This window comes from Narcine bancroftii, chromosome 10, assembly GCF_036971445.1.
Source record: "Narcine bancroftii isolate sNarBan1 chromosome 10, sNarBan1.hap1, whole genome shotgun sequence".
NCBI classification, from domain to species: Eukaryota; Metazoa; Chordata; class Chondrichthyes; order Torpediniformes; family Narcinidae; genus Narcine; species Narcine bancroftii.
In genome coordinates this window covers 5,857,767-5,877,718 of record NC_091478.1, presented here as the reverse complement: position 1 = coordinate 5,877,718, position 19,952 = coordinate 5,857,767, and the positions used below count along the sequence as shown (strand labels likewise).

At 38.5% G+C, this 19,952-nt stretch overlaps 1 long non-coding RNA gene across 3 annotated transcripts in view; it reads right to left on the bottom strand.

Annotated features, from left to right (window-relative positions):
- The window catches only part of LOC138744100 (uncharacterized), a 201,932-nt gene that overhangs the window by 23,668 nt on the left and 158,312 nt on the right, over nt 1–19,952 (bottom strand). For 2 of the 3 annotated variants that reach the window (XR_011345282.1, XR_011345283.1), the window contains one exon: nt 2,687–3,622. The exons of the other annotated variant lie outside the window; for it this stretch is intronic. This is a non-coding gene — a long non-coding RNA (uncharacterized lncRNA). Of the gene's footprint in view, nt 1–2,686; nt 3,623–19,952 lie in introns of those variants that run through there. 3 annotated transcript variants of the gene reach the window in all.

The window sequence follows — 19,952 nt, the reverse complement described above, 5'->3', positions numbered from 1 at the left end:
TCCAGTGCCACTAGGGGGTCATAAAGAAAGAGGAAGAGCCCACAGAATGGGTGAATTCAATGGTGTGTGTCAAAAAGAAGAACAGTGACCTATGCCTGTGCATGGACCCAAAAGACTAGTATGCCAATATAAAGAAAGGATATTATCAAATTCCAACCAGGGATGAAATTACAAGTGAGATGACCAGTGCAAAGTCTTTCACTAAATTGGATGTATCCCAGGGCTTCTGGAAAATAAAACTGCATGAAGATAGCACAAAATACTGTACATTTAATACACTATTTGGCCAATACTCCTGTCTGAGGATGACCTTTGGAATTTCCTCAACTCCTGAAGTGTTCCACAGGACAATGGAGCACATCATAGAAGGCATAAATGTGGCAATTGTTCATGGATGACATGATCCTATGGGGATCCACACAAGAACAACATGAGAGGCTCATCAAAATGCTACAACACATTCAGAAATATGGATAAAAGCTAAATGGAAAGATTAAGTGGGAAGGCAAGTTTAAGAATCTTTGCTCTAGACCTAAATGTTACTGAAATATTTTACCTGATAAAAATTGTTATTGGTCCATTTCCTTTGGAGTTCTGAAACCATGCACATAACAAGTCAATTAGGTACGATTAAAACAGTGGTTTTCAAACTTTTTTTCCACCCCCATACCATCTTAAGCAATCCCTTACTAATCACAGAAAACATCAATGGCACAGGGAATACTTAAAGTGGTATGTGAGTGGAAAGAAAAAGGTTGAGAACCACTGTTTTAGACAACTACTAGGATGCTCGCCTAAAAGATCAAAGAAAAATAACTAGGTTTGTGCCCAACTTCATTTTTGGATCCACATTTGCAGTCTCCAGTAGCACAATGTTCGTTCTTTAGATTGTTATTTTCCATTTTATGAAATGACTCCTGACCTACGTTAGTCCCATGCATCTCCTTGATCCAGAGTTGACAAAGAATTCTGAAAAATGCAATCTGCTTCTTTGTATTTCCTCTCCAGGCTGTCCTGTGAGCCGTTTGGCCTTTCAGTTATCCTTGGCATCTGCAGATGGTACATTATATGCTCAGAGCCACCTACTGAGCCTTTGAAAAGCCCACTTCTTTAAAGTTTGTTCATAGTTGTTCTGCTTTAGATCACTGAAAAATATTTAGGGATCATGATTTCACTCAAATATTTTGTGCTAAAGTTCAAAATAGGATAAATAGCAAATGAACAAAATTGCTTCCAAAACCAAAGCTTAAAAACTTCAAATAACACAGGACAGAGAATTAATTCCAGTTTGAACCAGAGCTGCTGAATATTTTTGCTTTGCAATAGAAGGTTGTAAACAATTGAGTCTTGGACCTTCTGCATGATTCATCACATTAAGTGTTGTTAATTTCAGGAACTGCTCTTCAACCAAGTTACAAACTCCATCATTTAAACCAGTCAATTACAAGTGGAATTGCTGGTGGACATAATAGAACAGTTTCAAGATCACTTCCCTGATTAAAGTAGGGGCACGGGAACAAGAACTTTGCTCCTCAGGTTCTGTACTGGAATTCACGGGCAAGGAAATGGACACCAGAGACCCTTAAGGGAGAATGGTGGGGCCCAGGGTATCATCCACCAAAGAAGCTTTGGCCCGACCTGAGTATTGATCAAAACTATGGTCCGTGTGAGTCATGGGCGAGACCGTACTTGGGAGGAGAGTGCGCACTTCTGGTCCCCCAACAATAGGAAGGATTTAGCTAACCTGGAAAAAGTGCAGAAAAGATTCAACAAGGATTTTATCAGGACTGGAAGGCTTAAACTACAAGTACTGGCTCAATTGGCGGGTTTTTAAAAAAATCTCCTGGAGGCCGAGGGGTGACATTACAGAGATTTATGAAATCATGGGGGCATAGATAAGGTAAAGAATCCTTGTCTTTTTCCTGTGGTAGAGGTATATAAAACTAAAGGGCATAGGTTTAACATGAGAAGGATACAATTTTAAAGGGACCTGAGGGGCAACTTTTTCCACACAGAGGGTAGTAAGTATGTGGGATGAGCTGCCTGAGCAAGCTATAGGGGCAGATTCAATTATAACAGTTCAAAAACATTTCAACAGGTGCCATAGGCCAAATGTGGGCAATTGGGTCAGGTAGGCATTAGGAAGAAGAACCTGTTGCCATGCTAATATAACTCAAACATTGAAGCTTTGAAGATGAATTCATCAATATCTTCTGTGCTGGACCATCAAGGATGATGCAGATAAGGTGGAGCATTTTGAGTTGCACATAAGCATTCTTCTGCTCCTTTTCATGCATTGTTCCGTTTTCCTGGTGCACATTTGCAGTTCAACTTATTTGCAGCAAATTCAAATGCATGATGTTGGATGCCTCATGTCATTGCTCCATACCTAATGTATAGTATTGTATATAAACCTATAGCACGTCATACAGTGAAATTCCAACTGTATTCAGCAGCTGCTCTTACTTTATTAATCAATCTTGTCGCAGCTAAATAAACATGCGCTATGCAGTTGAATTTCTAGGCACAAAAATATTTCAGCTGTCAAGTGTTGAGCTGATATGTCCTTGAGCAATATTTTCTTCCTGATTTCTCATTGTCTCGAGGAGGGGGCTGCACCTCTGCACCTTTGACCTTGTTTTACCTCTGAGCAGTACAGCACAGCTTGTGTTTAAAATGAGAATCAAACTCTCTGGAAAATCTTTTGCTCTGCTTTATTTTGTTTGAAATGTGGTGAGCAGCAGGAGATGTGCTGCTCAGTAAGTTATTACAGGGTAATTTTTACCAGATTTTCACATTCACAATGGGGTTAACATTTATTTATTACTGAATTTAATGTGCCCTGGCAGAAGCCAGCCTCTATTTACCAGTCCTTGGCACATGATTCAATTGTAACTCCTTCCAAATGTTGTAAATGAGATGGTGACTTGATGCTGGCATTTAGATCATTTAGCTTTTATGCAGGCATCCTCTCAACTCTTGAGAAGGGTGGCTCATTGACTTTAAGTGGAAAACCAGCTGCATTCAAGTTATTGCAAAGACGGTTCTGAGAGACGAGCAAATGAAGTAGACTCTGCCCCTTAATGCATTAAAATGTGAAATGTGGCCCTATTTGCAGCACAGAATTGGAGGTGATTGTTCTACCAGAGATCCTGAGAACAATGAAACATGCTCAAAAGAAGTCCAAATAAAACTACTAACAATTACATTTGGAAGAGACACAAGTAGTATTAAGTTGTGCAAGCCTGTTCGTGAGATGACCACTTATCCCGAGCACTTGAGCTATTTCACAGCAAAGCTTCCAGTGCAGGCAGTTTCTGTCAGGTTTTGTTTCCTAGTGGGAACATTGCAAGGGTCATCTCATCCTTGCACACCTGATTTTTATAAGGACCCCTGTCACCTTTGATGTCATCAAACATTCAGTAGTTCTTTTTGTAATGTTACCAGAATGCCCTTTTAACAGCATAACTTAGTTGTGTGGCATTGCCATTCTTTTAGAGATGATAATTTAACAATATTTTGTATGGCACTCAATGTACATCAACATATGGAGGAAGTTGGAGTGTTTGCTCTTGAACCAGCAGGACTTATGTTTCATTTCTTTCTTGGCACTGTTTTTGCCCTGTTGGGGAAAGCAGAGGGTGGTTAGGAGGATCGCAATTGACGCTCTTTGCTCTGCACTTTCCTTTTAAAGAGAGGAATAAGGGACAGTGGGAATTATACCATCTGGAGTTGGTAGTATTGCAAAGCCAAGCTGAAATGTCAGCATTAATTAGAAGAAAGTACATCCGGTTCTGACATAACACCAATCTACATAACAACAACTTGCTCTTTTATGGCACCTTTAATGTAGTTTAGTGCTTTACCAGGATTATGACGAAACCCAATATTTAGTCAAAGTTTCACCTTAAAGAAGGAGAGAAAAAAATGGAAAAGCGCAAGATTCTCTCTGGTGTTTATTTTTGTGAGCTAAACACTGCAACCCCTTGCATTCTGCTTTTAAAATTCAATTGCAGTTTTAGAAGCATGGTGGAATACATCTCTGTAACAATACATTCAGCATAAAGAGCGGGGTGAATTTCTGAGTATGTGTTTTCAAATGAATGTCTTTTTTCCCAGATTTTACTCCTTGAATCAAAACTGAAACTTCCACTTGTTCCTGGAACAGAACTCAATGAAGTGTTTTTTTTTCCTCCAGTGGTTAAATTAAAAACAAAACACAGCTTTTGGTGAAGAAGAGTTGAGAATAGAAGAGCAATAGTTGTAGAAACATTTCTGATTCAGTAAGGGTGTGTCACTTATCATCAAATTTAATATCTAATCATATCTTATAACGTGCTATTGTATTAATTCATGGATTGTGTATATTCTTCATATATATCAGTTTAGGGCATGGAAACAGGCCATCTTGGTCCTACAAGTCCACATGGGTTCACTCAAACAACTCCACAAGCTCCCCCTGCCTATTCTCCACCCATAACCCTCCAACCCCCTCTTATCCATGTATATATCCAGCCTCCTCTCAAATGAAAGAATTGACTCTGCCTCAACTATTTCCTCCGGAAGATGATTCCATTCAGCCACCACTCTCGGAGTGAAGAATCATCCTCTAATGTTTCTCCTAAAATTTTGCCCCCTTACCCTCAACTTGTATCCTATTGTTTCAACCTCCCCTGCTCTCGGGGGAAGAGTCTACTTGCATCTAGTCTATCTATTCCCTTCATAATTTTAAACACCTCTATCAAATCCCCTCTCAACTGTCTATGTTCCAATGAATAGAGTCTTAACCTCTTCAATCTTTCTCTGTACTCTAGGTATTTTAAGCCAGGCAACATCCTTGTAAATCTTCTCTGCACCCTCTCCACCTTATCTATATCCTTCCTATAATTTGGAGACCAGAATTGAACACAATACTCCAAACCTGGCCTCACCAATGTCTTAAACAGTCGCAGCATGAGAATCAAATCTTCCTGTTTAAAGTATGGACTAAGTATGGCTGTATCATGGAGGTTTTATATGCTTTCTCAGGTGCTACTCATGAAAGTTTAAGTCTTCATCCTCTTGTTCATGCTCAATGCCAAATGTTTAAACCGGTGAGAAATAGTGACACGAGTAGCCTAAATGATAGGTTTCCGACAACAAAACGAGGTACATTTAGTTTCGTAAAATATACAAAATTCATTGACACAAAAAGATACTGGTCCAAATGACCGAAAACATCTTTAGAGATAATTGGTTGTTTTTAAAAATGTAGACATACAGCACGGTAACAAGCCCACAAGCCCATGCCACCCATATCTCCCAATCACCTTCAACCCCTGTACATTTTGGATAGTGGGAGGGAACCAGATCATCACAGAGAAATCCACAGAGACAGGGAAGAATGTACAAACTTCTTACAGACAGCATCGGATGGGAACCCTGGTCACTGGTTACGATAACTAGAGCTCTAGGCAGAGATAATGTCAGAAACGGGTTGATCATGGTGCTGACATTTCATTTCGGTGGAACATTGTTTCAGACTTGCCTTTAAAGGAAGTGGTTTGTAAGTTTTAATATCTAATTAGTTGAAGTAACTAATAACAAAATTAGGCATCTAAGACTATTTGCAAATAGGAAGGAATATTGCAGACATTGTGGATTTAAAGATATTGAAAAAATTTAGTGTGAATCTTCATGCAAGTTTCTGGCAATCAGGCAATATATCAATTGTGTTTGGACTATCTTCTTAGGAAACATGTTGGAACGTAGAAAAAAAAAACATTGGATCCCTGTATTCCAGGACTTCTATTCAGGCAAACATAGATGACCAGATTTATAACATCAAAGGACATGTATGGATTATAGATTATTTTTGGCTCTTTGACTGATATGTTCTACACCAAAATTAATAGTTATTCAAAAACTGACCATGTTTGGAATTGACAGTAAGAACTTATGTTTTAATATTTTGAGGTGCAGTATATTGAATTGGCATAATTACCTTCTCTACCACAAACCAATCTATTATTTGGATATTATGCATTTTATATCAAGTACAGCAGAGGAGCTCAACACTTTAATTAAGAATTAACTGTTGCCACTTAATGGGTCAAAACCTTTTTTCTTTGTCTGCTAAGGAGTAATGTAAATGTGAAGCAGAGGGAAAATGTATATAATTTACTTATAATTTAAATATAATTCTGTCATTTTGCATTGTATGGGGTGGCGTGCTCCCATGGGCATTTGCAAATGGCTTTATGCTTTCTTGTAACAAAGCAACCTCCCAAAATGCAAACTGAATCTATGGAGGAAAGTGTATCAAAATGCAAATATTTCTGAGAGGACTCACAATTGGATGCACTTTTGCCTTGATTAATTAACTCATTGCAAAGCTCATTACTTTTGCAGCTAAAATAATTTCACAGTGTTTACCATGGCATTCTTTCTGCAAGGATGTTTTGACTGTAAAAATTTAGAACACTCACAAGAAAGGAATAAAAGTGCAGTGAAACATCGTAAATCACGCTGCAAGCAAAAAAATGAAGCATAATTTTGCTGAACACAGACTACGTCATTGTAAAGCAACCAGAAAGCAAACCAAATAAAGTGAAAGATTGCACTTAACAATTCAGAAATCTATGTTTGTTGCTGATAGTCATCTCAAAAGAATTGGTCTGAACATTACTTAAAGTAAAACACTTTATTTATTTTAAATGTAATATATAGCAATATACAGTAATGCCACAAAACAACAAAGTTTATGACATTAGATTCTGATCAACAGCATTAGAATTGTATAGGTTCCATACAAGTGTTTACATAGATTCCCTAAATGTACACATACACACACACACACACACACACACACGGGGCGCGCGCGCACACACACACACACACACACGGTGAAAGTCTTCCTACTCTTTATGGTTCATGACAGAATTTTTTGAGCACCCACAAATGCAATCCTCAACTCAAATATAGATATTTTCAGCTCATTTCTCATTCAATGGAGTTGATTAAATGAACATGTGATGAAGGATGGGCAAAAATCAGTGTAATCTCTCGTGTTTGAGAAGAGAAACTTTGTACATCATTGAATAGTAAAAATCCATTTTTTTGTCATAAAGGACATTTTGTTCTTATATCTGCATATTTTTTGTAAGTCTAATTATATGGTAATTAAGTGGCTCTTGGTTTTACTTTATTGGTGTTTCACTTAACATAATTTCCCATAGCAAAAACATGGTACAAAACAAAACCAGATGCCAAAATGAAGTTTTTGCTTGCATGTAATGATTTCAACTGTAATTTTACAGTGCAAAGTGCTAAATTCATTCAGTAAAATATATTTGGTATTCAGCAAGGCTAGACCAAATCTCTTTTGCAAATATTTCAGTTTTGAAAATTGGTTTTAAAGGAAAACAGCTGATAGAAAAATAATAAAGGTAGGCCAGGTGCTACTCAACCCGCTAACAATCTGACATTTGGCCCTGATATTTATGGAGGAGGTGTGTGTCTGCAGCCAGTCATCCTGGGAATGTAGAGGTCTTGCCACATTTAGAGGTACGTCCTTGTTAGCATTTAATTCACTCGGTTTCTTGTCCGAAAGTTGGTCAAATTGGCTGTCTGCTGAGGAGGAGAGTTTGTGCTGAAAGGCTGGAGCTGTGGGCTGCTGGGGACTGCCTCTGGCAATGGAAGATTGGGGGAAATGCTGATTGTTGTGGAGGGGAGAGGCTTAGAGCAGGGCAGTGAGTAGCGAGCGAGTTTGAGATGAGTCGGGAGGTTGGCTGGATGGCAGCGTGGAGCTTGGCAGATCTTGGGGAAAGTATCAAAGTTCTCAGGGTGGGCAAGAGGTCAGATTGGCAATGCACTATGAAGAAATTGCAAGGTGTCCAGTGGATGTAGTGCAGTCTGGATTTACTAAAGGAACCAGGAAGTAGGGCTCTTGGTCTTATTCTTCAAACACAAGGGCAAGTGTCTTCTCTCTTGCCTCCAGCACCTGAGAGCTTCTCTTCAGTTGCCAGGCTGCCTGAGCCCCTAGGAAACAATGGCTCGAAGGAATGATTTGCGTTTCTTTTAAGGATCACTTCCCAAATCTGCCTCAATTAATGAAATTTAAAAAAAATAACTGCAGATACTAGAAACTGGATATAGAAACAGAAAATTCTGGAAACACTCAGCAAGTCAGGCCGCATTTCTGAATGAAGAAACAAAGTTAATGCGTCAGGTTAAAAGTTCTGATGAAGGATCTTCAACGTGAGTCGATAACTTTGTTTTTCTCTCTCCACAAATATGGCTTAACCTGCTGGATATTCTTAGCACTTTCTGCTTAGATTTCTGCCTCAGTTAAATCAGACATAGGTGTGGTTATATTGGGTTGAATTCAGGTTTCACATCTCAGGAGCCTCTCCTGTATATTATAAGAATTATCACCTATTGTCCCAGTGTCATTTCACTGAAAATGTTTTCATACTAAATTCAGTTTAAATGATCATTACTAGACAAAACTGAGCACTTGTACAGAACAATCCCAATAAAATAAAATTTCTTCAGGAAAACTGACCAGATTATCTAAGAACAACAAAACAATTAAATTACACAGATCTATACTTGGTCCAAAATATGAGGTGCATTGATATTTTATGGTGGGTAGAAAAGATATAATTTCACATAATAAACATCAAAGTGTCATGAGACAGTAAAAATATTGATTTCTTAGCTTTATGCTTGCCTACACCATTGCGTTTTAATTCATAACATATTGTTTTCCAAAGAACCTACTCATAAAATCATAAACATTTGTGCACATAAGGGGCTATCCACCTTAGTGCTTCCACATTGGCCAAGGGTGGAGCTGTTTGAGCTCCATAGCCTTGCAGGTTGGAGCCCTTAAAGCAGTGGTTCTCCACCGTTTTCTTTCCACTCACATCCCACTTTAAGTAATCCCTAGGCCATCAGTGCTCTGTGATTAGCAAGGATTGCTTAAGGTGTTATGTAAGTCAGAAGGGCAAGTTGAGAACCACAGCTCTAGACCAAAATGTTCCAGAAATATTTTGCTTGAGAAAAATTGTCATTGGCCCATTTCCTTTGGAGTTCTGAAACCTGCACATAACGAGTCAATAAGTGACGATTAAAAACAGTGGTTTTCCACCTTTTTCTTTCCACCCATGTCCCACCTTAAGCAATCCCATGGCACAGGGAATACTTAAAGTGGTATGTGAGTGGAAAGAAAAAGGTTGAAAACCACTGCCTTAAAGCATTCAAATTTAAGGGGTGCAACCCACAAATAAGGTGAGGTTATTTACTCCACAGCACTTCGGGCTGCAAGATGTACAGGGGTTGTAGGTTAATTAGGCTATTTGGGCAGCATGAGCTCATGACCAGAAGCACCTGTTACCATGCTGTATGTTTAAATATAAATTTTTCAGACCTTATTATTTTTTAAATAAAATGATTTTCCCCTCCAATTAACTCATAACTTTGTCCTCTGGCTATCAGCTTCTTTCATAAAGAGAAATGGGCCCTCCTTGTGCATCCAACATTTCTATATGCCTCAAATAAATGTTTGAAACTTCCACTGGAGTAACAAAGACAGATGCTCCAGATATTATTAAATAACAAGCCATAAATTAACAATATCTCATATTCTAATTGTCATCTTAAAATCATGATGTAAAGCTTAAACTCGGGTAGAATTCCTTTTAAACCATGGAACACTACAGCACAGAAACAAGACCCTCTGGACCTTCTGGTCTGTATGTAGCGTGAATAAAAGCTCTCATGACTGGAAGGAGAATATACACTTTTTTAGCTTATAACTGAGGGTAGGGCCTTACAGTGATCTTCAGTAGGGCTCAGGGTTTAGGTGGGAAACCAGGGTTATATAGGGGTAGATTGTGGCAGAGCCAGTCATCAGTATAACACACCACCAATGAATCTCAGTTCACTGCGCTGAACCATTTTTTTTTGCCTCGTCCCACTGACCTGTGCCCATTCCACAGCTCTCCATGCATCTCCCATCCATGAACCTATCCAAATTCTTCTTAAATGTTAAGACTGAGCCCACAATCAAACATCAGGCCCCAAGGAGAAAAAGTTTAACCATTCAGGGTTGATATTACATGGAGTATAGCATGAAGCATTTTCAAATTAGTTAAACAGTAATCCTGTTTGATTTAAGCATTTAGAATGCATGAGTAGACACATCCACACAAAGTTTAACTGCTAAGAAGTAGAATCCACATATTCTACTTGCTGGAGAATCAAAGGCAAGCAGCACAAATAAGAAAATGCCTGAAACCATTACTGGATCGAGTGTTATCAGACTAGGATCTGCAGTATAAATGATTTACAAGGATGAGGCCAGAACAGAGAGGTTATACCCATCAGAAAAGATTGAACAAGCCAAGACCTCTCTCTCTCTGGAAGGGGGAACCTGTTAGATGTTTTTAAGATAATGAAAGATTTTGAGAGGGTAAAGGTGGAGGAAACTTCCACTTGTGAGAGAGATAAAAACTGAAAGTTATAAATAAAAGTAACTAATAACTAAATTAACTCAAATCAATGAAGAATAAGAGAAAAAGATCTTTATCAAGATACAGATTAGAATGTGGAACTTGGTGCTACAAGGGGCAGTTGAGACATATGACATAGATGTATTTTAAGAAGAGCGAGATAATTACAATGGTAATTAAGCCTTGTTGATGAGGTTCAGTGAAAGAGGCACTGCAGGGGCTTAAGGTTCACCACACTAGTGTGGATCACTTGGGCTGAATTACCTCAAAATATGCCCTATATTCAAATCAAGAACAAAATTTAAATGAGTTTTGTGGTACAAATAATGGATGTAAACTTTTGGAAAGTTTTACTGAATATCAAACGCTATCAGATTTGAGTTTTGAATCTAGTTTGATGATATTAACATTATTGCTTTCTTCTGCACAAGGCTAACAGATGTGGATGGGCAATAATGGGTGGAGCCACACGGGTAAAAGCCAGTTTTACTTTTCTCCAAACGGTAGACTTTTGCCTCTAGTGGGGAAGTTTGGAAGTTCCATGAGAAGGAATAAATCTCCAGCATCTCCTCTGCTGATTGCCATATTCAGGGCAATGGCACATCATCCCCAATGGATTGCTCGTGGAGACTGGTGAGTTAGTACAAGTGTCTAATGGCTGGATGTCAGCTCACTGGACCTGTGCTGAGGGACAGACTGACAGAAAGCTAATTTAAATCTGATCATTGATTTTAATGGGTTTCTATTGTTTTAAACTGTTTTAAAATTATCTAATTCTTAAAAAAATTAAAACATTTTATTTGAATTTTTAATAGTTGGTAGTCCTTGGATGTCTTTGGAAATTTGTTACATTCATAAGTATCCAATCTCTGATAGATTTCAGATTTATTGTCAGAGTACATACATGATATCACATACAACCCTGTGGGTGAGGCAGAATTACCAATTTATTGGTAGTGAAAATAAAACTGAACTGAATGTACACATGTAAAAAGTAAACAAACTGACTGTGCAATACAGAGAGAAAAAAAATCAATAAAGTTCACAAGTAAGAGTCCTTAAATGAGTCCCTGATTGAGTTTGTTGTTGAGGAGTCTGATGGTGGAGAGGGGAGCTGCTGTTCCTGAAGGGTTGTGCAAGTCTTTTGGCATCGATACCTCTTTCCTGATGGTAGTACTGTTAACAGAGCACGTGCTGGGTGGTTTGGATCATTGATGATTGCTGCTGCTCTCCAACAACAGCATTCCCTGTAGATGTTCTCGATGGTGTGCAGGGTTTTGCCTATGATGTCCTGGGCTGGGTCTATTACTTTTTGGAGGTCTTTACACTCTGAGGTACTGATGTCCCAACTTTGACTACAGTGGGGGTGTGGCTTAAATTTATCTCAAATCAACACTGGGAACTGGGTCTGATTTCTAAATTTGGAAATAAGACTGTGGAGGGTCTAGATAATGTAAATGTGCATCAAATGTTTCTTTTTCTAAAATCTTCAATCAGGATGTCCTCCCAAAGAGAGATGTCTCACCTTGTTCAATCCTTTCCGTAAACTATAATCTCTTTGATCTGGTTTCATCCTCGTAAACCACTTATTCTGCAGGTCCTCATCTGACAACACTCAATCCAACATTATTTTCTGACCTGAAACTAGGATCACTGTGTAAAAGTCAGTGGTCATCCATTGAAGGCCACACATTTTCTCTCAGCAAGTCATCAGCCTTTGGAATGCTCCACCTCAAAGGAAGCTCGAAGCTATGATTTGAATAATATTAATATAGTCAGATGGATATCTGAAAGAAAAGAACTGACAATCTACTGCATGCAAATCGGACTGCAGAGTTGAGTTTACAACCATATTGGCTATGATATCAGTAATTGGCAGAGCAGGGCTCAAGGGATAGATTGGCTTCCCTAGCTCCTAATTCATACGTTAGAAATACACTTGTAAATACTGTGGGCTGTTCTAGCTCTCATCAATCAGATGGGAGCTGGCTTCTTGAAAGATTATATCACCTCAGCATTCACTCCAACACAAAAATGGTTTCAGGGACAGGTGATCGCCAAACATGACATTTCACTGGTCAGGAAAAGTTCAGGTCTATTTAATGCCTTGGTTCCCTAGTGCCTTGCACCTAATAAAAAATATTTTGCATTTTGTGATAAATATCCAATGTGCAGTTTCTAGTAAATGACAGTAAACATTTCATTTATCATTTTTAATACATTTTAGCTTTTAAGTCAAAACGTAGCAGAGTAGAAATCTATCTTGGGCTGCAGCATCTAACCAGTCTGCCCTTTTTTTATGGCCCATTTGATATTCAATACCACTGAAGGAAATGGAATGGGAGCTGGATTCAATACTCCTGATTTTGCACAACTGTGACAGACAAATTTCTATCCCTGCAGACCCCGCAATTTAAAATGCAAAATAAAATTTGATATCAAGACAACTTTACATTCAAGTTTGAACAATATACACGTAGAGCTTGAACAATATAATATAGTTCAGCAATATTTATATCATTGCCTTTTCTAGCTTAGTAGTAATAAAATGAGAATAAAAACATTATTTTCAATGAAAAGTATAAAATGGTTTGCTCAAAAGCTAAAAGATAAACATTCCTGTTCTGTTTAACAGCATATTTTAGGAGTCCAAAAGCTAGCAATGCAGTTATCTTTTGCTGCTGTCTTTAATGTCTCTTCAGGACTTCACCCAGAATAGTACCAAATATTAATGTCCTCAGTAAAATATTGTTTGGATTGTGCATCAAAATAAAATGCAAATTAGAATTAATTTACGACTTTATTTAATCAAAGAGGCCATCTTCAAGCCCGCACTGAAATCATTATTGTGACAGGATTGTGGTGTTTTAAATCAATTAAATTGCCAATTAAGAAATCTGTGTCTCCCCACATTCCTTTTCACCTATTTTCTGCTCATCTGGCCAGCCTTGTGAAAAGACGCAGCAAGTAAATCAACACGATTTGTGGATTTTAATGGCGAAGATTACCAATGTGCCTGATTTTGTTCTGTTCTATGTTGCATTAAGTGCTATAAAGAGCAAGCTGCACTCAAAATGTTTTTGAGCTCAGAAAAGGAATTTAAAGCCAGGATCCTTGCTGTTGAGTGATGGCCAGTGATCCATGCTGCATATTGTATGTGCATGTTTGAATCAGATGAGATAGATATCTTACCGCCAAATAACCACCTGCATTCAAGTTTTCTAGCTCTGTTTCAAAGGACCATGACCTTGATACTTGTGGTCATCTACAAAATGCTGTCTCATCACCAAGAGAGAGGAGTCAATCGTGAGTAATATGGGAATAAAGGGTGAGTGGAATTCAGATTTGGACATCTTAAGAAAAATGTAGATTGAAAATGTATCTCTGTAATGAAAGAGTTAACCAACTAACTTTTTGCAGTTAACTGATTTTAAAATGTGCAGAAAATGGCTTGTTTATTTATTTAAAAAGGTATACCACTCTGGAGGATAATTTTCAATGCCAAACCCACAGAAACCATGTTAGAAATCATTTAAAAGTCAGTTTCTCAAGAGGAAACATTCCCCTCTCTGGCCATCAAAGCAGCCTGCTGGAGCCTGCTTCGGTAAGGTATCAAGTGGGTTCCTATTTGGCTGGATGGCATTGCAGTGAGGATTGATTGGCATTCCATCCTGCTTCTGGTTGCTGATCCTGGCAGTATGCCATTGAAAAGGTTAATACCAGCAGAGCTTGGAACACTGCTCTGGCTGGCACTGAACCCTTCAATGCATTGGTAGGACTGACAGCAACACTGAGAATGAAGAAGGCTGGTGATTACTGTTCCCTGCAACAGCGTCCAATAAAAGGCTTCAGTCAAGCAAGTTTGAAGCCTCCTGTCCTCCAGTAGGTTGCTTTTTGATGTCCACAAATATAACGAGGCCCTCATAGGAAGAGTGCAGAAACACAATCACAATAAAATCCCCATTATCCAGAATTCAAGCAACCAGCAAGAAAAGAAATCAAAGCAAATAAATAGGTAAAAAATACGCAAGTTTAAAATTGGCTCCCCTTAGCAGTTAGTTCACCAATGACAAAACACACAGTCCCAAGTAAATGGAAAATTCACTTATCCGGCATCAACCAATCCCCACAGTTGCCAGATACCAGGCGTTTTACTGTACTTTGTATATGAGGTGGATGAACCATGTATGTTTAAAAAAGGATACTTATTATCCTAAAACCAAAAAAATCTTTAAATAATTGGACTGGAAAATAATAAGGGAAGTGTATATTGCTGGTGCAGAAGGTTCTAAAGTTTAATGAACTGCTTTTTTAAATTTATATTTTTATTTGTTTAAATCCTGCTGCATGTACTGTGTGGAGAGAGGGAGAGAAAGAGATAACATTTCAGGTCCATATCCTTTTATCAGGCCATTCTGCTTGAAGGTCATTTATGAATTAATGGTTTGTAACCTGGTGTGTAACTCACCACCCATCCTGAAAAGCACAATGTGTATATCAGGGTTAAATCTTCATCACCAGCCCTTCTGTTGAGCCTCAGCATGTCTCCTCCTCACTAACAATCAATATAGGAACACCTCAAAGATGCCTACTCCTCCACATCCAAGACAGTGTGGCCAGGCACAATTTAAACATCATCTACAAATTTGCTGATGACACCACGGTTGTCGGCAGAATTACAGGTGGCAACGAGGAAGAGTACAGGAGGGAGATAGATCAGTTAGTTGAGTGGTGTAACAACAACCTTGCATTCATCCTTAGCAAAACTAAGGAACTTAGTGGACTTCGGGAGGGGGAAATCAGGTGAACACAAACCACTCCTCATCGAGGGGTCAGTAGTGAAGAGGGTTAAGAACCTCAATTCCTGGATGTCAACATTTCAGAAGATCTGCTCTGGGTCCTCCGTGTCCATGCAATCACAAAGAAGGCTCGTCAGTGGCTATACTTCATAAGGTGTTTGAGGAGAGTCTTGCAAATTTTTACAGGTGGACTGTGGAGAGCATTCTGACTGGTTGCATCACTGTCTGGTGTGGCGGTGCCAATGGGCAGGACAGGAAAAGTCTACGCAGAGTTGTGAACTTAGCCAGTGTCAACATGGGCATCAGTCTTCAGATCATTGAGAACATCTATGAGAGGCAGTGCCTAAAAAAAAAGCAACACTATCCTCAAGGATCCTCACCACCCAGACCATGCCCTCTTCACACTGTTACCAGCAGGAAGGAGGGGCAGAAGCCTGAACACAAACACCCAACAGTACCAAAACAACTTCTTACCCTCTTCCATCAGATTTCTGAATGAACAATAACTATAGGCACCTCATTTTTCTTCTCTTGCACTAATTTATTTATTTTTTTCATTGTAATTTTATAGCAATACTTGCACCTGTAACGTATTCTGCTGCAATGAATTTTGTGATACGTTTATGACTATAAATTCTGATTTTGATTCTCACATCCGAACTTTAAAAAGATATTGTAATTTGAGCATTACTAGCCAGTCCAACATTTATTGCTTTCCTAAATGCCCTTTTCAACACTACATTGATATTTCTGGACAGACGAGGCCGAGGATTCAGATTTTTCTACCTGGACAGACATTGATGAACTGGATGGGTTTATGACAATTCAATAGTCATCATTAATAATGACTTTTTTTTACAAATTTAGACCGCAATGTGAAATGCTACAGTTACTCATTTGGACTCATTTTCATAGATTTTTATTCTAAGCCTCTGGACTCTCGGACTGGCAATTTAACCACTGCCCTACCACCTTACCCAACATATGCTGTGTGGACAGGCCTGAGCAAGCTATGTCTTCAAAAGGGCTGAGACCTTGGGCAGCAAGAAAAGCCAAGCCTTATTTTCACTGTCATTCAAAACTGTCATAAGTTTCTAGCATTTCTAAATGTGTCTGACCTTCAGAAGTGTTCAAAAATGATTAAAAATCAATTTTACAATGTCTAATTATTCAATAATCCCTTTGTCCAAAAAAAAATATGAAGACTCATAACTCTCTGGCAGTAGATCAACACTGCTTCTCTTCCCACAGAAGCTCTCTGGCCAGTTGAGTTTTTCCAGGACATTTTGTTATCAATTAACATTTCTTTTGCCCACATAAGCCCAGAACATAGAGCATTACAGAACAGTGCAGGCCATTCTGTCCTCGATATTGTGCACTTTTATTTTGTTTTGTGATATCCACAGATAAATCAAAATTTCAAATTATATCTATTCATCCAATTTTGAACAGTATTTTAAAAATAATTACTATGAAATAAAATACTATTTTCCAATGAAATAAAAGTTATGCAATGCATGGAGTAAATTGACAAAGTTAATCTTTCATCAAACATCTGGTTCTCACCCCACAGATGCTGCTTGAACAATCGAGTCCTTAGATTCATCTTCGGTCTTAATTTGGATTTCGGAAACTGCATTAGCTTGCTTTGTGTATCAATAAATAATTCTAGTTCCTTTACCAATTATAGATCTAGTATCAATATTCCAATAATTAGAACATGCAGCATGAATCTCTTCTCACCGGCCAAGTAACTTGCAACCCCCAACCCACCCCAGTTTTAAATAGGTTACTCTGGAAACGTTGTCAGTGATAGTTTCGAATCATTTTATAGGACCATGGTCGGTTAAAACCTTGAGGTCTACTCTGTAGCCTTTCTTTCCAATAGACCAAGATTACCTTCTTTCCTTGAACCCCCATTATTGGGAGTGCAATTTTGGCTCCACTTAACAGAGAAGCTATCAGGCAATGATCCACCCATCTACCATCCAAATTACAAACTGTCGGTCAGCACCACCAAATTGTGATATGATGCAGAGAAGCAAGTCTATGAACATGGATGTAACTGTAAAGAAAATTGTATGCATGTGATCTGAACAAAAGGAAATAGCCTCCTAATAGCTGTTTGAATCAATTGAATCTGTTTAGTTTCAAACATTTTATTCTCTCCATTTGTGTTCACATGGACACGTAGTTTTGAGCCGATAGCTTAACATTGCTTTACCAGATGTTTTTGTGCATATTATTCCCCTGTATAGGCTTCCCTCGCGGAAATTCCATACCACTCAATGCACTGCACAAAAATTATACAAGCCTGATTTCTTTGTTTAAGTTCAGGCTTTTGTTTTACAGAAATAAATTGTCTCATTTGGTGTAGTCAATTAAAATTAATATATTAGAAATTTATGTGCAACTTTCCACTCTAAAACATAGCAATAATCTGGCCATGTATCAACAACAGTGAGAAAGTGTTCATAATGCATGTCAAATGTAGCCTTCTTCCCTGTTTACCCAGTCATGCATGTCAACGATCCCCTTGTAACACCTTTTCTCCAATTTCACCTGCCCTGGTGCAAGAGAGCTGCATAATTACTGACTGGTTCCTCCACATGTCCTAGAGGGATTCTTCAGAAGGTAAAAGCACCAATAACAGGCATGTTTTCTACATGAGTTATCCGCACACTCCTGCAGTGCCTAACCCTGCTTCTGACTCAGTCAGCATCTTCCACTGAGCCTCCGGGCGAAGCAGAAAAAAAATGCTGCATCCAATTTACACACAAACATAACTGCCTGTTCACAACTAGAAGATAATCACTGAACAAAAGCGGAATGCTGTTTTAATGCGAATTCTGAACAGACAGAATGACCCCGCTGTTTACATAAAAAAGTCCCATTCAAAGACCATGAACTACTACATCTATAAACCTCTCTTGTCATCTGCTTTCTTTTTGCTACATGGGGTGAAGATTTCAACTTTCATGTCACACCTAAACAAAGCAGTTTTGAGATATTTAAGCGCCAGGAGTTGCTCTCCTTCTCCTATTCAGCAACGAGACTGTGGTTGCTCTCCAAGGATTATACCCGAGCCAAGCTCTGCAAAGCAAGCCATTTCACAGTGCCAGGTAATCGCAGGTCACATGATGTGGAGGGTAGTACAGGCCGGGAACTTTGTGGAGCACAGCAGAGAGAGGGTGAAAATGAATCAGATATGAAAATGTCTGAAGCAATAAATTAGCACTCAGCGTGTGGGTGATAGCTTAATCCTGCTTTGTCCAAACAGTACCTGACACCCATTATTATAATAGGAGGTGCAGCACCACACTGAATTGAAAGAGAGTGAAAATGATCATTCCCGGATGATTTCAAACACAGTACAGAATAAGGAAAGAATGTTTCATCTTCATAGAGCAGGTCTAGCTGTTTATAAAATTACTAGCTCTTGCCAGCTGACAGTCAAAAATGCATTTTTACTTCAGCAATCTTCTGCTTTCAATCACTGTTATTTTTATATGCTCCAAAACTGTCTTTAGGACTTGCATTTATTTGTTTCTTTTTGTCGTGTAACTAGCCAGCTGCAAGACAAAAGTTCATTTTGCAAAGGTACAGGTAACAGAAATGAGGGCGTTGGAAGAGAACAGCATACAGTGCAGCTCTTGAAGACAACAAAATATTGCAGCATGCAGTGGTTATCATTCCAAATTTTACTCTGCACTTTGTTTACTATATATGCCAATAGTGTAATATTAAACAAAAACAGTGTGTCCTGTGCCAGAATGATTGATTACAACACTGTGGCAAGGTCACCTCCTAGGAACCAGCTCAGTGCAGTAAGGGCTGTCTGACTCATACAGTTAACACTATATCCGCATTGTATGAATGTCACCAGGAATCCAGTGATTTATTGCTTGGAAGGCTCTGTTCAATTTTTTCTGCCTGACCAAATTGCACATTTTCTAGAAAAAGAAGCAAAAATATTTCAGCACATAGATTACCCCGAGCCCTCATTTTCCCCCAGGTTCATATCTGTTCAAAGATACTGATCATCAAAATTCTCACTTTTATTTGATTTGATTTTTGCTCTCTCCTTTTTTTGTGTGTGGAAGTGGTTTTAAGACAGTGAAGGGAGGCTTAATTAGGATTTGGTAACATCTGTGGGCTCACTTTTGGACAACAATGCTTGCATATGGTCCTCTCTTAATTTCAGCAAGGCCCATACCGCCACAAAAAAATGAGATCAGCCTTCAGGAGCAAAATAAAAATTTGACCCATCTGAAATAAAATCTCATCCCCACATCAAGCTCTTACAATGAAGAGCAATTGCAGCTCAGATCTCTTTCAAGTGTATGAGTTCCCAGAGAAAACACAACCCTTGGAGATCCTTTGATTTACTTCTTCATGTCTTTAATAGCAGAAGCAAAAGATGCAACAAAATTATTTTCATGTATACCATAATGTCATTAAATAGCACAAATAATATATTCTCACATTTTTATGAGAACATTTTAATGTAGCTATATGATTCTGAGCTATAGTGTAACGACTTGGTTTGGAGTTAACATCAGATATAATTGTGCTTCATGAAGAAAATGTTCAAGGAGTTCTTAAATCTCACAGCTGACCTTGTTATAAAAATTAATTGAACATTTATTAACATCCA